This window comes from Neofelis nebulosa, chromosome 14, assembly GCF_028018385.1.
Source record: "Neofelis nebulosa isolate mNeoNeb1 chromosome 14, mNeoNeb1.pri, whole genome shotgun sequence".
Taxonomy (NCBI): Eukaryota; Metazoa; Chordata; class Mammalia; order Carnivora; family Felidae; genus Neofelis; species Neofelis nebulosa.
Window position 1 is genome coordinate 69,019,265 of NC_080795.1, and position 16,495 is coordinate 69,035,759.

Genomic DNA, 16,495 nt, shown 5'->3' on the forward strand with positions numbered 1-16,495 from the left:
TTTTTTTTAATTTCACCAGCAGGGCTCCCGGGTGGCTCAGTTTGTTCAGCCTCTGACTCTTGATCTCGGCTCAGATCATGATCTCATGGGTTTATGAAATCCAGCCCCACGTCGGCCTCTGCACTGATGGCCCAGAGCCTGCTTGGGATTCTCTCTCTCTGCCCCTCCCCTGCTTGCATGCTGTCTCTCTCTCAAAATAAATAAATAAACTGGCTTCTGGGTCCTTCCTCCAAACATCACGCTGGATGATCTATGAAATGAGAAGCATGGATCTGAGGAACTTACAACTCTAACCACAAAACAAACATACAAACAAATTGTGAAAAATACATTCGGGGGGACAAAAGACGATTCATGATTTAATGTGGATGGAAACTGGCAGTGTGGGGTAGGCAGATGCTAGTACCAGAGTCAGGGAACAGAGAGAGGGGGAGCTATGTTATTTTTAACTTTTTGTTATAGAATAGTTTAAACACAGACAAGAATAAAGACTACTACCTGAGGCTCCCTTATATCCATAATCCTGCTCTACCAGTTCTCAACTCATGGAAAACTTTGGTAACCTATGTCCCCTACATGCCCTGCTCACTGAAGTAATCTTGCCCAGCTGACTTCAAGAGGCTCTCTTAACATTCATCTTCAAATAATGACTGAGCAATGAGAGGAAATGATGATTTCATTTCACTTATAAATGACCATATCATAAAAATCTTACATACTAGGTGATGAAGCGCAATAATTATTTAAAAAGGAATATTTAAGAAGAGTGTAAGATGTTTCATAATGCAACTTAGCAGCAACCTATAATACTACTGATCTCTCCTTCCCTCTTCCTTTTTTCTTTTCTTCTGTTTTCTTTTTTTCCCCCTTTGACTTAAAGGACACCACTTTCTCTTGATCTTCCTCTTCATTAAGGAGTTCTTCCTTCTCAGTCTTCTTTTCTGCTTTCTCCTCACTTTCTGAATCGTTGGCATTAAAGTTTGCCAAGGCTATGTCTTCAGACCTCTCCTCTATCTAAATTTACTTCCCAGGTAATCTCAACCATTCTTATGACATGAAATACCATCCGATCGCTGATGATTTCCAAATTTAATCTCTACCTTGGAACTTGTCCCCTGAATTCTAGACACATGTATGCAATCGTCTATTCCATGTTTACATTTTAATGTTTAATAAACAATTTGCATATTCTAACTCAAAATCTTGATCTTCCCTCCTCTACCTGCACAACACCCTCATGAACCTCCTTTTGCTTTCTTCATCATGGAATATCAATTCCATTCTCCTGGTGCTCAGACCTAAACGCTGGATTCATCTAAAATTCCCACTTTCTTTCATAACTCGATGTCTAGTCTTTCAGAAATCCTGCTTAATATGCCTTCAAACACCACCCCACAGCCATCACTTGTTTCAACACTTAAGGATTTCTCCTTTGGATTCTTGTACAGCCTCCTAACTGATCTCCTTAAACTTGCCCCTTAAACCTATTCTCTACATCACAGCTAGAGGTTTGTTTGTTGTTTTTGTTTTTTGTTTGTTTTCCGTCTTTTAATAAACTATTTTGTAGAGCAATTTTAGGTGCACAGGAAAATGGAGCAGGAAGTACAGAAAGGTGCCATGTTCTCCATGCCCTGTACATACACAGCCTCTCCCAACTAGGGAGGTCTGTTCGCTGCAGTTGATGAACCTACATTGACATATCATAATCACCCCAAGTCTATAGTTTACACTGGGGCTCATTCCTGGTGCCGCACTTTCCACGGGTTTTGACAAATGCAAAACAACATGTATCCACAATGGTAGTATCATAAAGAATAGTTTCACTGCCCTAAAAATCCTCTGTATACTGTCTATTCACCCCTGCCTCCCTCGAATTCCTGGCAATCATTGGTCATTTGACTCTGTCCATAGCTTTGCCTTTTCCAGAATGTAATAGAGTTGAAATCATACACCATGCAGCCTTTTTAGATTGGCTTTTTTTCTTAGCAATATGCATTTAGGTTTCCTGCATGTCTTTTCAAGGGTCGATAGCCAATTTTTTTTTTTTTAGCACTAAATAATATTCCATTGTCTAGATATACCAGTTTGTTTATCCATTCACCTACTGAAGAGCATCTTGGTTGCCTCCAAGTTTTGGCAACTTTGAATAAAGTTCCTATAAACATCTGTGAGTAAGTTATTTTTTTTTTCAACTCATTTGGGTAAATACCAAGGAGTCTGATGGCTGAATCATATTGTCAAGAGTATGTTTTGTTTTGTAAAAAGTGACGGACTATTTTCCAAAGTGGATGCACCATTTTGCATTTCCACCAGCAGGGGATGAGAATTTCTGTTTCTCAGCACCTTCAGTATTTGATGCTTTTAGCTTCCAGTGTATGGATTTTCACCACTCTGATAAATATGGAGTGTTATCTCATTATTTTAAATTGCAAGTCTCTAGTGACATATGATGTTGAGCATCTTTTCAGACACTTATTCACCATCTGTATATTTTATTGTATGAGATTTCTGTTCAGATCATTTTCAATCAGATTGTTCATTTTCTTATTATTGAATTTTTAGAGCCTTTTAAACTGTATATTAGATTAAAATTAAATTAAAAAATAGGGGCACCTGGGTGGCTCAGTGGGTTAAGCATCTGACTCTGGATTCCGGCTCAGGACATGATCTCGTGGTTTGTGAGTTTGAGCCCCACATCTGACTCTGTGCTGACAGTGTGGAGCCTGCTTGGGATTCTTTCTTTCTCCCTCTCTCTCTGCCCTTCCCCTGCCCATTCTCTCTTTCCCTCTCTTTCTCAAAAATAAATAAACTTTAAAAAATAAAAATAAATAAATAATAAAATGTATGTTAGTTAGGTCATGTTACTGCTATCCTCAAAATAATAATAACTCATATTTATGCTTCACCAGGAATTGTTCTAAGTGCTTTTCATATGGCATTCTTTAATTTTTAATATGCACTTTTTTTTTTTATCTTTCCACATTTTAACATTATTTAAATTGGGTTGTATCTCACTATTGTTGGCCAAGCAGTAGTCATAATGCAACTGTCATTGCTGATGTGTGCGCATGAAAAGTTGCAGGTTTCAGTGTATGGAAGAAAATCTCAGGGACAACAGTAGAGCATTCCTCTAGAAATTGCATCACCAATGCTCTTACTGGAAGCAAGAATGATATTGGATGGAAAAACACAAACATAGACAACACTGAATGAAAACCTGTAGAAAGCTTAAAGGTTACCAATTTTTGGAAACATTTTAATCAATTCATGTAAATTTTAGCTGAGACTCTGTGGGTGTTATCCTATGATTGTGGGAAAACTATAAATAGACCAATCATCACCCAGGCTGACACTCAGCCTTAAATCATTTCAATACCTGTTTACATCTAGTTGATCTGTTCTTTTCTCTGTCACCATCAGAGCAAAACATAAACATCCTCTGGAGAAAGAAAATATTATTCACAGTCTTTTCAATTCTTTGCACACAACTCCAGAATACAATAAAAATCACCAGGCATATAGAAAGAAGAAATAAATGAAATAAAAACTTCAGGTGATACAAATATTGGAGTTATCAAACAAGGAGATTAAAATCATGTGACAGACATGTTCAGGAAAACAGAATACAAGATAGGTACCATCACCTGAGAAATGAATCAAATACAAATTGTAGCATTGAAAAAAGCGGTTGATAATTCAGAGCTTAATAGTTAAGAATGCAGAATGAATGCAAAAGAAGAAAGAATTATAGAACGGCGTGGTCGATTAGTGCAAAGTATTTAGACCAGCCCCTTGGTTTTCTAGCAGATGATGTAGGCTCAGAAAAGTTAAGTTATTGCATCAAAATTCCCTCACTGTCTGATGCCAGAGCTGAGCCTGGAGTTGAGTTCCATGACTCCACCCCCAGTGCTCATCATGTAATGTCTCACACTTAAAACATTTTCCTCCCAGAAAGTCTGATCTCTCCAGAACTGTATTCCCTCTACAGAGACACCAGAGAAGCTGGTAGCTGGAGCTCATCTGCAACCTCCTGACTCTCAAGAGAAGGCAATTTAGCCTGGAATTATAAGTGGGGTGTTAGCTCTAAAATGTACCTGTGAAAGCCTAAATGGTTCTCACCACTTGGTTCTCAAGAGTGAACTGGACCCATACATACTGAACAATGTCTGGAGATATTTTCGCCACGACTAGGGGGATGCTACTGCCATCTACATAAAGGCCAGAATTGTTGATAAATATTCTATAATGTACAGAATAGTCACCCACAGAACACAAATGGTCTGGCCCAAAGTCTTTGTAATGCCGAGGTTGAGAAACCCTGATCTAGACTGAGTCACAGAGTGGAAACTAAAAAGGATAGCAAAGAAAAGAGAATAAGGGACATATGGGACACAGTTGAAAGATCTAAAGTGTGGATAATTGGAGTCCCATAATGAGATGACATAAAGAATGGATGGGGGCAATAATATTCAAAGGGTTCCAGGCCAAGAATATTCCCAAACTCAAAAATGCCCTCAAGACACAGACTCAACAGAGTCTTGAAACTCCAAGTATGATCACATCACAGTAAAATTCCTAAAAATGAAAGGCAAAACATCATCAATGCATTTAGAGGGGAAAAAAAAAGATATCCTACTTTCAAAGGAATAAAAGATTGACATCAGATCCTTCGGGTCTTTAAAGGACTGTAAACCTAGCATTCTATACCTAGTGAAAATGCCCTTTAAAAATGAGGGGGAAAATTAAAATGAAGGGAAAATAAAAATGTTTTCAGATAAAATAAAATCTATAAGAATACAAATCTAGGGGTCGCTTGTCAGTCAATTAAGTGTTTAACTCTTGATTTCAGAACAGGTCATGATCTCACAGTTGGTGAGTTCCAGCCCAGTGTAGGGTTCTGAGCTGACAGGGCCAAGCCTGCTTGGGATTCTCTCCCCCTCTCTCTGCCCCTCTCCTGCTCATGTTCTCTCTCTGTCTCTCTTCTCCTCTCTCAAAAATAAATAAACTTTAAATAAAAAAAAGAATGCAAATCTGAGTTAAAAGAAACATAAAATGGGGTACCTGGGTGGCTCAGTGGGTTAAGTGGCTGACTTGGTTTCAGCTCAGATCATGATCTCACAGTTTCGTGGGTTCAAGCCCCACATGGGGCTCTGCGTTGGCAGCGTGGAGCCTGCTTGGGAATCTCTTGCTTTCCTTCTCTCTCTGCCTGCCTGCCCCCCCCCCACCCTGCTCACATTGTCTCTGTCTCTCTCAAAGTAAATAAATAAACTTAAAAAAATTCAAAGAAACATAAAGTATCATCTTTAGGCAGAAGGAAAATGATTCCAGAGAGAAACAGAAATTCAGAAAGAAATATAATCTGCTTAAAGGAGTAAACGTGTGGATAAATGTAAAAGAACATTTACTCCATTAAACACTTATAGCAGTGGCTTGTGAGGTGTATATTTAAAATTAAATTTCATAAAAACAAGAGCAAAAAAGATGGACAAAGGTTTGTTTTAGTCAGCTTGGGTTGCTATAACAAAATAGCCTAGGCTGGGCAGTTTAAACAATAGACCTTTATTTCTCAAAGTCATGGAGCCTAGAAGCCTGAGGTCAAGGTGCCAGCAAAACTGAGTTCTTGCTGAGAACACTCTTCCTGGTTTGCAGAAGGCTGCCTTCTTAATGTGTCCTCAAATGGCAGAGAGAGAGAAAGAGAGAGAGAGGACACAGGCTCTCTGGGTTCTTCTCAGAATGGCACTAACCCCATTCATGGGGGTTCCACCCTCATGACCTCATCTAAACCTACTTACCTCCAGAAGGCCCCAGGGCACCTGAGTGGCTCAGTCATTTGAGTGTTTGACTCTTGATTTTGGATCAAGTCGTGATCCCAGATTGTGGGATTGAGTCCTTTGACAGATTCCATGCTGAACATGGAGCCTGCTTGGGATTCTCTCTCTCTCCCTCTGCCCCTCTCCTGATTGCACACACACTGTCTCTCTCGCAAAAATAAAAATAAAAGATAAAATAAATAATAAGAAGTTCCCACCTCCAGTATCATCACATTGTGGGTTAGAGCTTCAACATATGAACTTTGGAGGACAAAAAGTATTCAACCCAGGCCAGAGGTTATGTGGAATTCAAGTATTATTGTGAACTTGAATTGTTTGGGATGTGGTCAAGTTCAAGTGAAAAATATGTTTATTACTTTGATTGTGGCAATGGCTTCACAGGCATATGCATATGTCCAAATTCATAAAATTGCAGACATTAGAAAGGTGCAAGTTTTGTATAGCAATTGTATCTCAATAAAACTGTTTCTAATAAATAAAAGCATAGACTATTTGAACAGGATGCTTATCAAATTCTATCACTGATGGGTATAGGACCCTTTATCAAGGACAGAATATATTTGATTTTTAAGTGCAAATGGGATAATTACCAAAATTGATTATGTAGTAGTCCCTAACACACATTTCTTTGTTTGAATAACATAACACGTATCTATTCCACTTTTTTAGTTAATTTTTTTAACTGTGCACTTACGGTGAACTTCCTTTTCCTCTCCTGCCTCCTCTGTGTAACAACTAAGACCTTACCTGTCAAGAGCGATTTTTAAAATGAACCTATTAAGACAAAATTATCATTAAAAGGAGTTCCAATTATGAGCTTTCAGAAAGACAAGGAGTGGTGATTATTGTTTTTTCTCTAAACAAAGGCTTGTTTATTTTCCAAAATGTATTAGAAATAAAGTGTATAACCAACCATACCATACTGATTCATATGTTTAAGTTCAAGAGTGTTTTGAAGATACATGTGTTTTAAATTCTGCCCCTTTCTACAAGGAAGGGCTTTCTGCTAGTATTGCTAAGGAAGGATTTTTAGTTCTGTTTCACACAAAGACTATAAACTGAACTAAATGGGACCCAATGGGTCACAGTAAATCTACTCATTTACAACTATCTCTTATGAAGGATGTTTTTGGATAGTGAGAATGCCCAACACACTATTTCAAAGAAGTTCACAAAATCTGAAAACCAGGAGAAGAAAGAATTGAAGAGTGGTAGCAACATTTTCTAACAGGTTATGTGCGACTCACGTGTAATTCCTGTCTTTTTCAGCCCATTTTCCAAAGGGCCAAGATGACACCTCAACAAAATATATTACTTTACATTACATTACAAAGCACAAAGGCACAGACTTATAGAAACCCACTTACAGAAGCTCGCAGACTCTCCCAATTGCAAACATCTGGGGACTGACACCTTCGGACTTTGGTTACCTTGCAATGGCCTCTGTAGGAACTTTTCTCTAAATGTTCTACTGGCTTCTCTTTCTGCACCTCTGCTTTCTCTTCCTCCCAGTACAGTACTTCCTTGACACATTCCTACTTGGCCCAAGACCCTACTCAGTCTACACAAGAGGACATCTTTATTTCATTCCAAATGTAGTGGAAGCAGGAAAAGGCTCACTTAAACTGCTTTCCTTAAGGGTCTCTAGACATTTTCTCAGGCATCAGAAGTCCCAAGGAAGGCTCCACCTGGCAATAGCAATTCATATCTTTATCTGAAACATTTTAATACTGCTTGGCATTTAAGTGTAGGCCTAGGCTGCTGTCCAATGTTCCAATACCCTGGCAGCCAGATTGCAAAGCTCGCTATCTGACACGTCCTCAAGTTCCTGTGGAAGTGAGAAGTTCAGAGAAGAACCTGCCTGCTCTTAGCAATGGGATTTTCATCCCCATCGAGTCTTTCCATACTTCATTCTGTCCACATTTCATGATTACATAATCTAGCCTCACCGATAAAACATCCTCTTAACTTTTCCTTTGAACCCAAATCACATGTTTCTGTGGGTCCTTCAAAGTTCTTTTAAATTGCATTATCTTTAGGAAGGTCTAAATAATTTGCCCTTGTTTATATCATGCTTCCCAACAGTGGCTAACAGCAGGTGAAGGCTAAGCCAGGTTCTTTCATATTGGTATGGGCAGTTGAATGGAAAGCAACTCTCACCTCATCTTGTTTGAGATTCTGAAGGCATTGTTTAAAACTCCAATACTTGGGGCGCCTGGGTGGCGCAGTCGGTTAAGCGTCGGACTTCAGCCAGGTCACGATCTCGCGGTCCGTGAGTTCGAGCCCCGCGTCAGGCTCTGGGCTGATGGCTCGGAGCCTGGAGCCTGTTTCCGATTCTGTGTCTCCCTCTCTCTCTGCCCCTCCCCCGTTCATGCTCTGTCTCTCTCTGTCCCAAAAAAAAAATAAAATAAAATAAAACTCCAATACTATACTTCTGAAATAGATTATTGAGGTGCCAGGGTTCATGTTCATATGACTTCTGAGCTTTCGTCTGTGTCTCCACCACCATCCTCTTTGATAGTATAAACATTCAAAAGCAGAAACTAAATAGAAAATAATAGATTAGCTGAACACAAATAATTTGTAATTTCTATGTAAATCTTTAGAACTTTTTGGTCATAATGTCAACTTCTCATGGGCTTCCACTCCCATTACCAACCTCCAAGATACTAAGAAAATCAAAGGAGATTTCCACTGAAAATCACGCAACACATTTACATTTATATAAAATGTAAATAAAACAAATGAAAGTAAACAAACAAAAAATCCTCCAAATCTGTTTTTGAAAAGATTTTTTCTGTCATTACAGCTTGAAATCACCACTATTGTAAATGAGAACAAGATCTTACTAGGTAAAGATAGAAGCAATTGTAGGCATCCTTTATGGCCCAACTGAAGCCTAGAGACAAAACATTTACTGGGACACCAATCTTCAGGGTCATGTGATGTTTTCTGCAATATTTATATGCAACTCAAGTCCATGTGCAGAAAATTTAGAAAGCTGAATTGCTAAAGTAATTTGAAGTTTCACTAGGCAAGAATGACAGGAGTATAATAGGGCAGTACTGTGTTAAGGGCTTTGTGTACATTGTCATATTCTAATACTCAAAATTGTTCTTGGATATAATAATTATTTTTAAAAAATATTAATTTTTGAGAGAGAACATGAATGGGGCAAGGGGAGAGAGAGAGGGAGACAGAGAAGCCCAAGCAAGCTACGTGCTGTTAGCGCAGAGCCCTAAGTGGCGCTCGAACTCACCAACCATGAGATCATGACCTGAGCTAAAATCAAGAATTGCCGCTTAACTGGCTGAGCCACCCAGGCACCCCAAGAATGTAATAATTACTATTATCCCTATTTTATAGATAAGGATATTGAGTTTCAGCAAGGGTAAATAACTTGCTTATAGTCTCACAGCTGTAAGTAATGGCTGATATTCTAACTGTGGTCTCTCTGATGTTAATGTCACACATTGACTGCTTCACTATATAGAGGTAGGAGGGAATGAATAAGATAAAGTGAACAGGTCTGTGGAGAAGTGGTCTCAGTATGGTTGAACAATAGGATTAGTAGGAGTACATTAGTTACACATACACACACACACACACACACACACACACAGGAATAGAGATCTGAATAGAAATTGGAGGTTAAATTTAGGATTTCAGAAATGGTCCCATTTTCAATAAAAATAGTGACCAATTCTGTGATTAAAGTGGGTTGAATAAAAACATTTTTTGCAAAGGAGAAAAAAGAAGTGGGAAGCAAGGGTATTGGCTATGTCATCCATTTTGAGGCTCAAGTTACCAGAATAATGGCTGCCATTGAATTGGAGGGGATATGGTAAGTCTATTTCCAAAATCTTTATTAAAGGAGAAGTCAGGGTAGAAAACAGTGAAGAGAAGATATGGAATATATAGGGCTGAATGAGACAAAGTTAATGAATTAGGGATTTTCTCATAAGACTGGAAGAGTAATTGTCTAAGAAACCTTATGACTAGACAAGAAAGATGTGAGTTCTGACTTATAACCTTGAGATTTGTGAGGTATATATATAATGTGTGACTGCAGCACATATTACTTCCCATTTAGCACTTAACTTGTGGTTTTTGAGGGTCAGGAATCTGGCCATGGTTTAGTTGAATTCTCAGCTTTAGGATCTCTCCCAAGCTGCAATCAAGATGTCAGCCAAGGCTGGGGTTTCATCTGAAGGCTCAATTGGGGAAGGATGTACTTTCAAGCTCACATGGCTATTGATAGAATTTTAGTTCCTCAATGTCTATTGGATTGAGGGCCTCAGTTCCTAAGTGACTGTAATTGGAGGATGCAAATTTCTTGCCATGTGGGTCCCTCCTACATGGCGGTTTGTTTCATCAGAGTCAAAAGGGAAGAAGAGTCTGTTAGCAAGATGGAACTCATAATCTTGTAACCTAATCATGAAAATAACATCCCATCACTTTTGCTATTTCTATTTGTTAGAAACAAGTCACTAAGCCAGGCTATACTCAAAGAGAGAGGATTACACAAGAGTGTGTATTCCAGGAGGCAGGAGTCCCTGGGGATCATATTAGGGGCTGCCTGCCACCTGCTATGAGAAGAAATGAGAAGCCTTTGTTTGAAAAGAGGGTAGGGAAGTCAGCATCCTCAGAGATCAGCCAGGTATCAGTTAAGATCAGGAATTATAGGGAACATCAAGTGGGAGTTTGATGACTCATGATGGGATAGTGATTCTAGTAGGTACAGAAGAAAAACTTGAGAGAGAAGAACACTTGGAAATTGGGTAAGAGAAAAAAGAAGCACAGAGGAATAAGACTAAGAATTCTGTGAAGAAAAAGAGTTTAAGGCACACATACTGATTCGTTCTCAAAAGTGAGTTATCATATGCATTGGCTAAAAAACAAACAAAAACAAAAATTAAAGAAAAAAAATAGTCTGGAATTAAAGGTATAACTTTTAACAACTACAACAAACTAGTTGATCACATGGTGGCCAAACCAATGTCTTTGAAACCCCCTCACATTCCCTGCTGTCCTTATCAGCTCAGATATGTTCATATTCTTCATAGTATGGATAACTCTACAGATCCTAAGACACAAATGAGGCAATGCTGTTAAGGGGATGGAGAAGGAAATATACAAACAGGTCAACCCAACTGGGAAAGATGTTGTCATGCCTGGTTATCCAAATGGATTCAGGGATCATGTACTGATTTTACAGCTTCTTCTGCTTTGTTAATGAAATATAAATTGAGATCTTACATTTTCAAGTTCCTGCTAAATGATGGTAAAATCAAGGAATTAGAGCCTGGTATGCTTTGCCAGAAACCATGACCATGTTGGGGTGGCAACCTTCAATTCCTATATACCATTGAATCATATCCCTGGGGAACTCTTTTCACTGCCCTTCTGATTTCAAATCCTGTGAATTGCTATGCACACACAAGAAGATTGGTGTCCACTGATTCAGAACACTTATTCCCATCCCATTTGCTTCCACATTCTCAAAAATCTATATTTACTTTAAAGCCAACATTATGGAACGTGGATGGAATTAGATGTTTAAGGCTTGTCAATTCTCCAATCATTTATAATTAAAAGATAAAATCAACCCCTTGTCCCAAACTTTCTTTTGTATTACTAGTAATGAGTACACTGTCTGTAAGAATACAAAATATCCCTCTTTTACTAGTATTCTCTCTAGGAAAGTCATTTTAGGATTTTTTATTATCACTTTTGAGATATTCTAATAACTATTTAGCATTCAAAGGGAGTTACCAGGCTATGGGCCTTAGGCCTTTGGAGACATGGGGATTAGGGAGTTTTTGAAAGTGATTCCATTGACTTTAAAAACATTATTGAACAAATATTATCAAAAGTTCTGGCATTCAGTGGGATGTTTCTTTGTCTTTTTATCCGTCCATCGGGTACCTTCTAAAAAGAATCCTTAGTGACTGAATCAAACACCAAAGTGCCAACTTGTTAGGAATTGGCCAGAAGTGCAAAACGAGAATAATATCCCTTTGTTTCTTTTCATATAAAGCAAGTTTGTGAGTAGGGGTAGGGGGGTGAAGAGAGGGAGGCCAAACCCCACAGAGTCTGTTCCTTTATTTGGATAGCTTTGAGGAAGAAGCATTGCTTTGTGTCTTTTGTCATTTTCTTTCTAAAACAGGAGATTTTTCTAACATGCTAAAACACTAAGGTAATACTGGCAATAAAATTAGAAAAAATTTCTTTGGGGGAAAATACAAAAATTCTGGAACTAAATTTATTAGAACTGAGGAGATGGGTGCTGTTCTAAGTTTATTAGAACTTGTGAATATCTTGTCACTTTGTGTATGGTTTCAAAAGAACAAAGGTTTTTGTTCAACTAACCTAGCTTTTCTGCAAAAATAGAAACCATTCAATTCTTCACATCTATTTCCCAGGTTCAATTAACCACTAATAGCTCTCACTCACACTTACCATTTATGTGTTTATATAAAATTAACTGATGTTTCATATCCATTTCAAAGGAGAAAATGGAGCACATTCGTTGTGTTTCTACTTACGTTTCCAAGTTCAAGGCAATCCATGCATTGGTTTTAATAAAACATTTTATGTTAACTTAAGCAAGAGCTTACATATCGCTCTTGAACCCTCATCTACTATAATACAGTGAACAATTTTAAATTTGAAATATAATTTTATTTAAGTTTATTTATTTATTTTTAGAGACACAGAGACAGCATGAGTGGGGGAGGGCCAGAGAGGGAGAGAGAGAGGATCCCAAGCAGGCTCTGCACTGTCAGTGCTGATCCTGATGCATGGCTTGAACTCACGACACTTGAGATCAGGACCTGAGCTGAAACCAAGAGTTGGACACTTCACTGACTGAGCCACCCAGGCACTCCTCGAATATAATTTAAAAGTATATATAAGGGGTGCCTAGTCGGTTCAATTGGTTAAGCATCCAGCTCTTGGTTTTAGCTCAGGTCATGATCTCATGTTTTGTGAGTTCAAGCCTTGTGTCGGGCTCCACGCTGACAGCACAGAGCCTGCTTAGGATTCTCTCTCTCCCTCTCTCTCTGCCCCTCCCTGCATTCTCTCTCTTTCTCTCTCTCAAAATAAGTAAATAAACACTTAAAAATATATATAGGACTAATTTTATCTATTATCTTACTCAGTGTAGAATGTTTGGTCATATAAACAAGTTGGTTTTAGCAAAAGAAAACATAGAAACATACTGCAAAATTTTCCTATTAGTTCAATGCTATGAAATTACTGCCATAAATGAAGTAGAACACCCACTATTTGAAATAGAAGGAGAGGAGGAGTCAAGATGGCAGAACAGCATGGAAGTTTTTTGTGTCTTGCACCCATGAAATACAGCCAGACCAACACTAAACCATCCTACACACCTAGAAAACCGATTGGAGGATTAACACAACAATCTGCACAACCTGAACCACAGAATTCAGCAGGTACGCGGCACAGAGAAGTGAACTTGGGGAGCGGGAATGCACAGGAAGGGAGGTGCTTTTGTGAACAGAGAGAGGACAGAGACTGGAGGGGGGAAGAATACAGGACAAGCACCCCTCCCCAAAAGCAGGTGGAGAGAAAATGGAAAATTGGAAACAGCCGCAGGGACTAAACTAAAAAGGGAGAAAAGAGAAAGGAGAGGGTTTAAATTCCATGAAGACTCTAAACAAGGGGAGCACAAAGGCTGCAACTCTGCAGCTCCATACCTGGCGGTGCTCTGGTGGGAAGGGCGAATCCACAGGAGCAGAGTGGGGTCCGGGAGGTTCTCAGGCCACACGGGGAAAAGCGGTTCCACTGCTGGAAGGACATTTGGTAGAGATTGTGAGGCCACCTGGGCCCAGCAGACCCCAGAAAACAGCCACATTCGCTGGTGCTGGAACAAGGTCGTTAAGGGTGAAGCCTGGTGCCAGATGTGTGTGGTGATTTTCCATAATCCCTGAAACGCTGCTGCTACACCATCTTGTAAATTTTTTCTGGGGCGGGCTGGCACCTGGCCGCAGTCTCGGGGCACCAGCAGCAGCAGGGTCCAGCGGGCGTTCCTGGGTGCAGCCGACATTCAGCCATTGCTCCTTCGGCCATCAGTCGGTGAGACCCTCCCACAGAGGGGCAGAACGGGTCAAAGACGCAGTCCTTCTGAAACAAGGGGCGGGGAAAACAGCCGCATCTGAGACAAAACTCTGGAGAGAGGTACTGCCTGGGGCTTGGTCACAGACAGTGGAAAAGCGGGGAATGGCCGAAAGCTGAAGACCGAGGACGGGTGCGCGATTGTTGATCAGGGAGAACAGGGTTCCGATACTAGAGACTGGGTAGCTGGGTAACGCCAATTTCACCGCTCCTGCGCATGCGCGTACACACCTATAAGCAACACAGCACTCCACCCTAGTAGGCTAGTAGCGCCATCTAGTGGAGAATGGAGACTTTACACTGAGCCCTGCCCAACTGGGCCAAGCTCGCTCTTCAAGAACACAAGTCTCACCACCTGCTTAGTTTATGGACTATAAAGCACTTCATAGTCTGACTTCTGGAGGAAAATGAAGTAATTTCAGTCCTATTTCAATCTGTTACCAGATCCATTTATTCAATCTTCTTTCTTTCTTTTTTCTCTTTTTCACTTTTCTTTTTCTTGAATACAGAAAGAGAAAAAAAAAATCATTTTTATTTTCAATTTTTGTTAAAAATATTTTTCTTTAATTTTTTACTATAATTTTTACTTTTGTGTAAATTTTTTCTAGTTCTATTTTACTTCCATCATTTTATTTTAGACTACTTCAGTGTATTCACTTTTTCAAATTTTCAAACGATTTCCTTTTTTCCCCTTTTTTCTCTTTTTTGTTTCTTTTCTTTTTCTTGAATACAGAAAGAGAAAAAATTCATTTTTATTTTTAATTTTTATTAAAAATATATTTTTTAAATTTTTTCCTACAATGTTCTTTACTTTTGTGTAAATTTTTTCAAATCCTATTTTACTCCCGTCATCTGATTTTAGTCTACTTCAGTGTATTTATCTTTTTAAATTCTCAAATGATTTCCTCCCCCCCCTTTTTTTCTCTAATCTGTCAAACCACTTTCAAAACCCAGGCCAAAACACACCTAGGATCTAGCATCATTTATTCAATTTTGTGTGTGTGTGTGTGTGTGTTTAATTTTGTAATTTTAATATTTTTTTAATTTTAATTTTTTTTATTTTAATTTTTTCTACCTCATTAATTCCTTTTCTCCCTTAAAAGTGACAACACGAAAGAATTCACCCCAAAAAAAGAGCACAAGGAAACGACAGCCAGGGATTTAGCCAACACAGATACAAGCAAGATGTCTGAACCAGAATTTAGAATCACGAGAATAAGAATACTAGCTGGAGTCGAAAATAGATTAGAATCCCTTTCTGCAGAGATAAAAGAAGTAAAAACTAGTCAGATTGAAATAAAAAATGCTATAACTGAGCTGCAATCACGGATGGATGCAGCGGCGGCCACGGTGGACGAGGCAGAACAGAGAATCAGCGATATACAGGACAAACATAGAGAATAATGAAGCAGAAAAAAAGAGGGAGATGAAGGCAAAAGAGCATGATTTAAGAATTAGAGAAATCAGTGACTCATTAAAAAGGAGTCCCAGAAGATGAAGAGAGAGAAATGGGGGTAGAAGGGTTATGTGAGCAAATCATAGTAGAAAAAGTTTCCTAACCTGGGGACAGACACAGACGTCAAAATCCAGGAAGCACAGAGGACCCCCATTAGATTCAACAAAAACCTACTATCAACAAGGCATATCATAGTCAAATTCACAAAATACTCAGGCAAGGAGAGAATCATGAAAGCAGCAAGGGAAAAAAAGTCCCTACCCTACCAGGGAAGACAGATCAGGTTTGCAGCAGACCTACCCACAGAAACTTGGCAAGCCAGAAAGGAGTGGCAGGATATATTCAGTGTGCTGAATCAGAAAAATATGCAGCCAAGAATTCTTTATCCAGCAAGGCTGTCATTCAAAATAGGAAAGATTAAAAGTTTCCCAGACAAACAAAAATTAAAGGAGTTTGTGACCATTAAACCAGCCCTGCAAGAAATTTTAAGGGGGACTCTCTGAGGGGAGAAAAGATAAAAATATAAATACATACATACATACATACATACCAAAAGCAACAAAGATTAGAAAGGACCAGAGAACACCACCAGAAACTCCAACTCTGGAAGCATCATAATGGCCATAAATTCATATCTTTCAGTACTCACTCTAAACATCAATGGACTCAATGCTCCAATCAAAAGACATAGAGTAACAGAATGGATAAGAAAACAAGATCCATCTATATGCTGTTTACAAGAGACCACTTTAGACCTAAAGACACCTACAGATTGAAAATAAGGGGATGGAGAACCACCTATCATGCTAATGGTCACCAAAAGAAAGCCGGAGTAGCCATACTTATATCAGACAATCTAGACTTTAAAATAAAGCCTGGATCAAGAGGGTATTATATCATAATCAAGGTGTCTATCCACCAAGAAGAGCTAACAATTGAAATAGAAGGAGAATCTTTAAAGCAGCAGCCTGACATTTTTCCTCCCAAGTTTCATATTTCCTTTGCTTTTTTTATGATTTCATTATTTCTACCACCTTGTTGGTCTCAGGGTCAATTTCTTTGCCTT

The 16,495-nt window shown here is 38.9% G+C and overlaps 1 long non-coding RNA gene across 1 annotated transcript in view; it reads right to left on the reverse strand.

Moving 5' to 3' along the window:
• LOC131494616 (uncharacterized) overlaps positions 1 to 14,313 on the reverse strand; it is a 146,706-nt gene extending 132,393 nt beyond the window's left edge. Inside the window, exon 1 of the long non-coding RNA XR_009253490.1 lies at positions 13,556 to 14,313. This is a non-coding gene — a long non-coding RNA (uncharacterized LOC131494616). The remainder of the gene's footprint in view (positions 1 to 13,555) is intronic.
• Positions 14,314 to 16,495: the final 2,182 nt, after the last annotated feature.